General features: G+C 37.3%; 1 non-coding gene across 1 annotated transcript; it reads left to right on the forward strand.

Moving 5' to 3' along the window:
* The first annotated feature begins 4408 nt into the window (after nt 1–4408).
* Nucleotides 4409–4516, forward strand: LOC112781402 (small nucleolar RNA R71). The gene has a single exon (XR_003192180.1). It is a non-coding gene; the product is annotated as a small nucleolar RNA R71 (small nucleolar RNA).
* The last annotated feature ends 5693 nt before the right edge of the window (nt 4517–10209 follow it).

Below are 10209 nucleotides of genomic sequence, written 5' to 3' on the forward strand. Positions count from 1 at the left end.
AAGCACATAGTTAGGGACAGCTTGATTTAGCCGCTTAGGCCAGGATTTTATTCCTTTGGGCCCTCCTATCCATTAATGCTCAAAGCCTTGGATCCTTTTTACCCTTGCCTTTTCGTTTAAAGAGGTACTGGCTTTTTCTGCTTGCTTTTTCTTTTTTTTTTTCTTTTTCTTTATTTTTTGCCCTTTTTTTCGCAAGCTTTGTGTTTTTCACTACTTTTTCTTGCTTCAAGAATCAATTTTATGATTTTTCAAATTATCAATAACATTTCTCTTTTTTTTCTTATTCTTTCAAGAGCCAACAATTTTAACATTCATAAAATTCACTATCAAAATTATGCACTGTTCAAGCATTCATTCAGAAAACAAAAAGTATTGCCACCACATCAATATGATTAAACTATTTTCAAGATAGATTTTGAAATTCATGTACTTATTTTTCTTTTTCAGAAAACATTTTTCATTTAAGAAAGGTGAAAGATTCATAGGACATTCATAGCTTTCAGACATAGACACTAGACACTAATGATCATATAATAAAGACACAAATATAGACAAAACATAAAGCATAAAAACTGAAAAACAGAAAAATAAGAACAAAGAAATTAAAGAATGGGTCCACCTTATTGACGGCGACTAGTTCTTCCTCTTGAAGATCCTATGGAGTGCTTGAGCTCCTCAATGTCTCTTCCTTGTCTTTGTTGCTCCTCTCTCATGGCCTTTTGGTCCTCTCTGATTTCATGGAGGATGATGGAGTGCTCTTGGTGCCCCACTCTTAGTTGCTCCATGTTAGAACTCAAATCTCCTAGAGAGGTGTTGAGTTGCTCCTAATAGTTGTGTGGAGGGAAATGCATCCCTTGATGCATCTCAGGGATTTCTTGATGAGGAATCTCCTCATGCTCTTGTTGAGGTCCATGAGTGGGCTCTCTTGTTTGATCCATCCTCTTTTTAGTGATGGGTTTGTCCCCTTCAATGAGGATGTCTTCCTCTATGACAATTCCAGCCAAATTGTATAGGTTACAGATGAGATGAGGGAAGGCTAACCTTGCCAAAGTAGAGGGCTTGTCAGCCACCATGTATAGTTCTAGAGGTATGATCTCATGAACTTTTACTTCCTCTCTATTCAAGATACTATGGATCATGATAGCCCGGTCTATTGTAACTTCAGACCAGTTGCTAGTAGGAATGATAGAGCATTGGATGAACTCCAACCATCCCCTAGCCACGGGTTTGAGGTCAGGCCTTCTCAATTGAACCGGCTTACCTTTTGAGTCTCTCTTCCATTGAGCTCCTTCCACACAGATGTCCATGAGGACTTGGTTCAACCTTTGATCAAAGTTGACCCTTCTAGTAAAAGTGTGAGGATCTCCTTACATCATTGGCAAGTTGAATGCCAACGTCACAGTTTCCGGACTGAAATCCAAGTATTTTCCCTGAACCATTGTGAGCCAATTCTTTGGGTTCGGGTTCATACTTTGATCATGGTTCTTAGTGATCCAAGAATTAGCATAGAACTCTTAAACCATTAAGATTCCGACTTGTTGGATGGGGGTGGTGAGAGCTTCCCAACCTCTTCTTTGAACTTCATGTCGGATCTCCAGATATTCACTCTTTTTTAGCATGAAGGGGACCTCGAGGATCACCTTTTTCTCGGCCACAACTTCATAGAAGTGGTCTTGATGGACTTTTGAGATGAATCTCTCCATCTTCCATGACTCAGATGCGGAAGTAATTGCCTTCCCTTTCCACTCTCTAGAGGTTTCTCCGGCCTTAGGTGCCATTAATGGTTATGAAAAAACAAAAAGCAGAGCTTTTTCCACACCAAACTTAAAAGGTTTGCTCGTCCTCGAGCAAAAGAAGAAAGAAAGGAGTAGAAGAAGAAGAAATGGAGGAGGGGTGTGATGGTTTCGGCCAAGGGGGGTTAAGTGTTTAGGAAGTGTGAAATTGAAGGTGGTAAGGAGTGGTATTTATAGGGTAAGAGAGAGAGGGAAGGCGTGTATGAAGGGGTTGGGTTTGGGAGGGAAATGTTTTGAATTTGAATGGTGAGGTAGGTGGGGTTTTATGATGGATGGATGTGAGTGGTGAAGAGATTGTGGGGAAGAGGGTAGGATTTGATAGGTGAATGGAGTTTGGGGAAGAGGTGTTGATGTGATTGGTCAAGGGTAGTTGGGGAAGAGTGTTATGGAGAGGTGTGAAGAGGAGAGAGAGTGAGTTGGCGTAGGTGCAGATCCTGTGGGGTCCACAGATCCTGAGAGGTCAAGGAATTCTGCTCCCTGCACCTTTCTGGCGTTTAAACGCCCTCTGTGTGCCATTTTTTGTGTTTAACGCCAACTCTACTACCTTTTCTAGCGTTAAACGCCAGGCTGATGCCCATTTCCGGCGTTTAACGCCCATCAGAGACCCTTTTCTGGCGTTAAACGCCAGTCTGTCTGCCAATTCTGGCATTTAATGCCAGCCAGATACCAGACACCCTTTTCTGGCATTGAACGCCCAGAATGCTGCCAGACTAGGCGTTTAACACCCATTCTGCTATCCTTACTGGCGTTTAAACGCCAGTAAGCCTATCCTCTAGGGTGTGCTATTTTTAATGCTATTTTTGATTCCACTGTAATTCTGCAGCTGTTTTTATGATTTCACATGATCATTAACCTAAAGAAAACATAAAATAGCAATGGGAAACAAATGTCTATAAAAATAAAAATAATTAAAAAACATTGGGTTGGCTCCCAATAAGTGCTTCTTTAATGTCAATAGCTTGACAGTGAGCTCTTAGAGAGCTTCACAGAGACTCAGAGCTTAATGGTGGCCTCCCAACACCAAACTTAAAAGTTGAGTGTGGGGGCTCTGTTTGACTCTGTATTGAGAGAAGCTTTTCATGCTTCCTCTCCATGGTTACGGAAGAAGATCCTTGAGCCTTAAACACAAGGTAGTCCTCATTCAATTAAAGGACTAACTCTCCTCTATCAACATCAATCACAGCCCTTGCTGTGGTTAGGAAGGGTCTTCCAAGGATAATGGATTTATCCTCATCCTTCCCAGTGTCTAGGATTATGAAATCAGCAGGGATGTACAGGCCTTCAACCTTTACTAAGACATCCTCTACAAGTCCATAAGCCTGTTTCATTAATTTGTCTGCCATCTCTAATGAGATTCTTACAGCTTGTACCTCAAAGATCCCTAGTTTTTCCATTACAGAGAGTGGCATGAGGTTTATTCTTGACCCCAGGTAACACAGAGCCTTCTCAAAGGTCATGGTGCCTATGGTACAGGGTATTAAGAATTTTCTGGGATCCAGTTTCTTCTGAGGTAGTTTCAGTTGAACCAAATCATTCAGTTCATTGATGAGCAATGGAGGTTCATCCTCCCAAGTCTCATTACCAAATAACTTGGCATTCAGCTTCATGATTGCTCCTAGATACTGATCAACTTGCTCTTCAACAATATCTTCATTCTCTTTAGAGGAAGAATAATCATCAGAGCTCATGAATGGCAACAGTAAGTTCAGTGAAATCTCTGTGGTCTCTGTATGAGCCTCAGATTCCTTTGGTTCCTCAATAGGGAACTCACTAGTGGTCAGTGGACGTCCATTGAGGTCTTCCTCAATAGAAATCACTGCCTCTTCCTCCTCTATAGGTTCGGTCACTTTGGATATAATTATGGCCTTGCACTCTCTCTTTGGATTCTCTTCTGTATTGCTTGGGAGAGTACTAGAAGGGATTTCAGTAACTCTTTTACTCAGCTGGCCCACTTGTGCCTCCAAATTTCTGATGGAGGACCTTGTTTCAGTCATTAAACTGGGAATGGTCTTAGATAGATCAGAGATTATGGTTGCTAAGTTAGAGATGCTCTGCTTAGAATTTTCTGTCTGTTGCTCAGAAGATGATGGAAAAGGCTTGCTATTTCCAAACCTATTTCTCCCACCATTATTATTATTGAAGCTTTGATTAGGCTTATGCTGATCCTTCCATGAGAAATTAGAATGATTCATCCATGAAGGATTGAAAGTATTTCCATAGGATTCTCCCATGTAATTCACTTCTTCTATTGCAGGATTCTCAGGGTCATAAGCTTCTCCTTCAGAGGAAGCTTCTTTAGGACTGCTGGATGCAGCTTGCATTCTAGTCAGATTCTGAGAAGTCATATTGACTTGCTGAGTCAATATTTTATTCTGAGCCAATATGGCATTCAGAGTATCAATCTCAAGAACTCCTTTCTTCTGAGTCAGCCCATTATTCACAGGATTTCTTTCAGAAGTATACATGAACTGGTTATTTGCAACCATTTCAATGAGTTTCTGGGCTTCTGCAGGCATTTTCTTCAGATTAAGAGATCCACCAGCAGAGTGATCCAAGGACATCTTGGACAATTCAGAGAGACCATCATAGAATATACATAAGATGCTCCATTCTGAAAGCATGTCAGAAGGACACCTTCTGATTAATTGCTTGTATCTTTCCCAAGCTTCATAGAGGGATTCACCTTTCTTCTGTCTGAAGGTTTGGACTTCCACTCTAAGCTTGCTCAACTTTTGAGGTGGAAAGAATTTGGCCAAGAAAGCATTGACCAACTTTTTCCAAGAGTTCAGGCTTTCTTTAGGTTGTGAGTCCAACCATGTCCTAGCTCTGTCTCTTACAGCAAAGGGGAAAAGCATAAGTCTGTAGACCTCGGGATTAACCCCATTGGTCTTAACAGTATCACAGATTTGCAAGAATTTTGCTAAGAACTGATGAGGATCTTCCAATGAAAGTCCATGAAACTTACAATTCTGGTGCATTAGAGAAACTAATTAAGGCTTAAGCTCAAAGTTGTTTGCTCCAATTGCAGGAATTGAGATGCTTCTTCCATAGAAGTCAGAAGATGGGGTAGTAAAGTCACTAAGCATCTTCCTTGCATCTCCACCATTGTTATTGTGTTCGGCTGCCATGTCTTCTTCTTTTTCGAAAATTTCTATAAGGTCTTCTCCAGAGTGTAGTGCTTTAGCTTCTCTTAGCTTCCACTTCAGAGTCCTTTCAGGTTCAGGATCAGCTTCAATAAGAATGTCGTTATCCTTGTTCCTACTCATATAAAAAAGAAGAGGAATCCTCTATGTCAAAGTATAGAGATTCCTTTATGTGAGTAGAAGAATAGGAGAATAAGGTAGAGAGAAAATAAGAAGAATTCGAACACAGAGAGGGAGAGGGTTCAAATTATGAGTAGAAGAGAAGTGTTAGTAAATAAATAAATAAATAGAAAGAGATGAGAGAGGGAGTATTCGAATATTAATTTAAAAGAAAAGAAAAATATTTTTGCTTTTATTTTAATTATTAGTTAGAATTCAAATTTATTAAAAGAAATAAAATAAAATTAAAATTTAAAACAATTAGTTAATAAAAAAGGTTTTTGAAAAAATGGTTTGTTAATTTTTGAAATTAATGAGAGAGAAAAGTAGTTAGGTGATTTTGAAAAAGATAAGAAATAGTAAACTTTTAAAATCAAACAAAAAGTCAAGTAGTTAATTGAAAAAGATTTAAAAATAAATTTTAAAAAGATAAGAAGTTAGAAAAATATTTTGAAATTAAATTTTGAAAAAGATATGATTGAAATTTATTTTGAAAAAGATTTGAAAAAGAAATTTAAAAGATTTGATTTTGAACATTAAAGTTGATGACTTGACTAACAAGAAACTGAAAGATATTTTTCTAGAATTTAAAGATTGAACCTTTCTTAATAAGAAAGTAACAAACTTGAAATTTTTGAATCAAAACATTAATTGTTAGCAATAATTTCAAAAATATGAAATAAAATTAAGAAAAAGATTTTGAAAATTTATTTAAGAAATTAGAAAATATTAAGAAGAAAAATGAAAAAGATTTGATTTTTGAAAAAGATTTGAAAAGATAAAGTTTTTAAATTGAATTTTTGACTTGACTAACAAGAAACAATTAAATTTTAAAATTTTTGACTAAATCAACCCAAAATTTCGAAATTTATGAGTAAAATAAGGAAAAGATATTATTTTTTATTTTTTGAATTAATGAAGAAAGAGAAAAACAACATAAAGACACAAGACATAAGAATTTAAGATCAAAACAAATAATGCATGCAAGAACACTTTGAATGTCAAGATGAACACCAAGAACAATTTGAAGATCATGATGAACATCAAGAACATATCTTTTGAAAATTTTAAAGAAAAAAAACACATGTAAGACACCAAACTTAAAAAATGTTAATGTTTAGACACTAATAATTCGAAAAATGCACAAGAAAAACAAGAAAAGACCCAAAACAAGAAAAATTAAAGATCAAACAAAGAAAATCATCAAGAACAACTTGAAGATCAAAGAAGAACAAATGCATGAATTTTCAAAAATTTTAAGAAAATTAAAAGAATGCAATTGACACCAAACTTAAAATTTGACACAAGACCCAAACAAGAAACACAAAATTTTTTTGGTTTTATGATTTTATTAATTTTTTGTATTTTTTTGAGAATTATTTTGGAAAAAAAAATAAAGAAATTCAAAATTTTTAATAAGAATTCCAGGTTTCGTGCAATGTTAGTCTAAAGTTTTGGTCCAAAAGAATTAGACATGGCCAAATGGCCAGCCAAGCTTTAGCAGAGCATTACAGACATGTCCTTTCTACAATGGAAAGTGGAAACCTCGGTCCAAAAGATTAGACATGGCTTAACAGCCAGTCAGGCTTCAACATATCTCATGAAGCTCTAGAATTCATTCTTAAAAATTCTGAAGAACACAAATTTTTTTTGAATTTTTTGAAAACTATAATATAAATTTTTTTCGAAAATAAAAATAAAAAAGCTTAAACTTAAAATAAAATTACCTAATCTAAGCAACAAGATGAACCGTCAGTTGTCCAAACTCGAATGATCCCCGGCAACGGCGCTAAAAACATGGTGCATAAAATTGTGATCACACTTTTCACAACTCCGCACAACTAACCAGCAAGTGCACTGTGTCGTCCAAGTAATACCTTTGTGAGTAAAGGTCGATCCCACGGAGATTGTCAACTTGAAGCAAGCCATGGTCATCTTGTAAATCTTAGTCAGGCGGATTCAAATGGTTATGAGGTTTGGATAATTAAAAGATAAATAAAATATAAAATAAAATAAAGATACTTATGTGATTCGTTGGTGGGAATTTCAGATAAGCGTTTGGAGAATCTTTGTTGCTTCTGAACCTCTGCTTTCTTGTTGCCTTCTTCCACTCATGCATGCTCCCTTCCATGGCAAGCCGTATGATCCTCTCGGATGAAAAATACCAAGTACGGTTTCTGCACGGCTAATCAACTGTCGGATTTCTCGTCTTGGATGAAAAATACCAGGTACAGCTACCGCATGGCTAATCATCTGTCGGTTCTTACTAGCGTCGGAATAGGATCTCTCTATCCTTTTGCACACTGTCACTGTGCCCAAGATTCGCAAGTTTGAATCTCGTCACAGTCATCCCTTCCTAAATCCAACTCGGAATACTACAGACAAGGTTTAGACTTTCCGGATCTCAGAAATGCTGCCAATGGTTCTAGCCTATACCATGAAGGTTCTAATCACGGATTCGGATGCTCTGTTGTCAGGAGAGACGATGAAAATTGTAGGTTAGAGACCCAAGAGATTATACTCTGGCTGTCGTCCAATGACTACGTTGAACATCATGTAGACCGCTTGTGGTTGTCAGGCACGCGGATCTTAGCTAAGCGAGAAACAAAGATAGTGGGTGATTGTCACGGGTCACCCCTTCATTCTGACTTAACTGAATTAAGTACGAGAGTATATCTTGGAGAAAAAGTAAGCGTGAATTTACAAAAAAAACAATAGTACTTGCATTAATTCATGAAGAACATCAGAGCTCCGCACCTTAATCTATGAGGTGTAGAAACTCCACCGTAGAAAATACATAAGAGAAAGAGGTCTAGGCATCACCGTGAGGCCAGCCTCCAAATGTAACATAAAATTGAAAGATGATAAGCTCGATTGATGCGAATACAATAGTAAAAAGTGCTATTTATACTAAACTAGTTACTAGGGTTTACAGAAAATAAGTAACTAAGTGCAGATAGTGCAAAATCTACTTCCGGGGCCCACTTGGTGTGTGCTTGGGCTGTGCATTGAAGCTTTTATGTGCATAGGCCATTCTTGGAATTAAACGCCAGCTTGGGTGCCAGTTTGGGCATTTAACTCCAATTCTGGTGCCAGTTCTGGCGTTTTACTCCAAAAAAGGGTCTTTAGTGGGCATTTGAACGCCGATTTGGGCCATCAAATCTCGGGCAAAGTATGGACTATTAAACATTGCTGGAAAGCCCAAGATGTCTACTTTCCAACGCAATTGAGAGCGTGCCAATTGGGCTTCTGTAGCTCCAGAAAATCTACTTCGAGTGCACGAGGGTCAGAATCCAACAGCATCTGCAGTCCTTTCTCAGCCTCTGAATCAGATTTTTGCTCAGGTCCCTCAATTTCAGCCAGAAAATACCTGAAATTATAGAAAAACACAAAAAAATCATAGTAAAGTCCAAAAATGTGATTTTTGCAGAAAAACTAATAAAAATATAATAAAAAGTAGCTAAAACATACTACAAACTATGTAAAAATAATGCCAAAAAGGGTATAAATTATTCGCTCATCAGGAAGCTTGCAAAAATGGAAGGAACACAAGAAATAAAGGAGATAACCAGCGAGAATCGACGCGCACGCATGGCTCATGCGTGCACGTGATTTGGAGGTTTGCACAACGACGCGTGCGCATATACCTGAAGCGTACGCGTGACACGCGAAGATGACCATCGACGAGTACGCGTGATTGACGCGTACGTGTGACCTGTGCCTCGTGCAGAAAATGAAAAAGATGCTGGGGACGATTTTGGGCTGAGTTTGGACCTAGTTTTTGGCCCAGAAACACAGACTAGAGCCAGGAGATAAGCAGAGACTCAACACACATTCACTTTTACAGAGTTTTGAGTTTTTAGTTTTGAATCTTAGAGAGAAACACTACCTCCTCTAGGTTTCTTCACATTCATAGTTTTAGAGTTTATTGCTTTTGATTTTGATATTGAGAAGAGTACTACCTCCGTTGAAGTTCCTATTATTCTAGTTTGTTTCCTTATTCCTTTACTTTTTAATCACCCATTAACCCTGTTCAGATTTACATATGGATATCTTTAATTTTGGAATTTATTAATGCAAAGAACTATTTTTATCTTTAATTAATTTTCCGTTATTATTTTATTTGAATTTCTATGTCTTCTTTTTATTCCCTTTTATGGTTTATGAAAATGGCATTCATGTCAATGGAGTAGACTCCCAACTTGACTTGGGAGTTGATTAAGAGGAGACCCTTGAGTTGGAATACTCAAGTGTTAATTGGAATTTGGAAGTTGTTGGCTGGCTCTCTAGTCACTAATGCTAATGCTTCCATAGGAGAGGATTAGGACTTGTGAATTGGAGCTAGTTCAGTTACTTGACTTTCCTTTATTCGGTAAGGGATAACTAAGTAGAAATAGTAACCTATTACAATTACATTTGGGAAAATTCAACAGGGATAGAACTTCCAATTAATCTTCTCCCGGTCAAGGCTTTTTATCTTAATTACATAAAACCTCTTGTTAATTTCTATTGCTTTAATTTATACTCATTTATTTTTCTGTTCTCCAACTCTAAAAATTCTCAGAAAATTCCTGACCAATAACTTGCACTCTTTTGTCAACTCGTTGGGAGACGACCTGGAAATTTTACTCCCAGTATTTTATTCTTAAATTGTGACAACCCTTTTTAAATTGATAAGCGGAATTTTCATCGGTAAAGAACTATACTTGCAACGCTGTTCTTATTATAAATTCTTAATCGGCAATTTTCTGCCCGTCAATTTTTGGCGCCATTGCCGAGGAGTTACAATAGTGTGCTAAATTATTGGTTGGTGTAAATATTTTTAATTTTACATATTTGCATATTTTATTTTATTTATTACCATGAGCTGTATCTTTCTTTCATTGAATGACGCGTTCACTACCTGATCCGAGCTTAGCCACATTTGATCCTGAAATTGAATGAACTATTTCACGTATTAGGCGAGCTCGTCGTCGGTTAGCCTCTGAGGATGGTGAGGTGGTTACTACCAATTCACCAATCTCATCTGAGGGTGAATCTGAAGTGCCATTTGAGGAAGAAAGAAGCTCTTCTTCTACTGATTCTGTTGATTTACGTGCAGGTAGTATGGCGGA

Source organism: Arachis hypogaea, chromosome 19 (genome assembly GCF_003086295.3).
Source record: "Arachis hypogaea cultivar Tifrunner chromosome 19, arahy.Tifrunner.gnm2.J5K5, whole genome shotgun sequence".
NCBI lineage: Eukaryota > Viridiplantae > Streptophyta > Magnoliopsida > Fabales > Fabaceae > Arachis > Arachis hypogaea.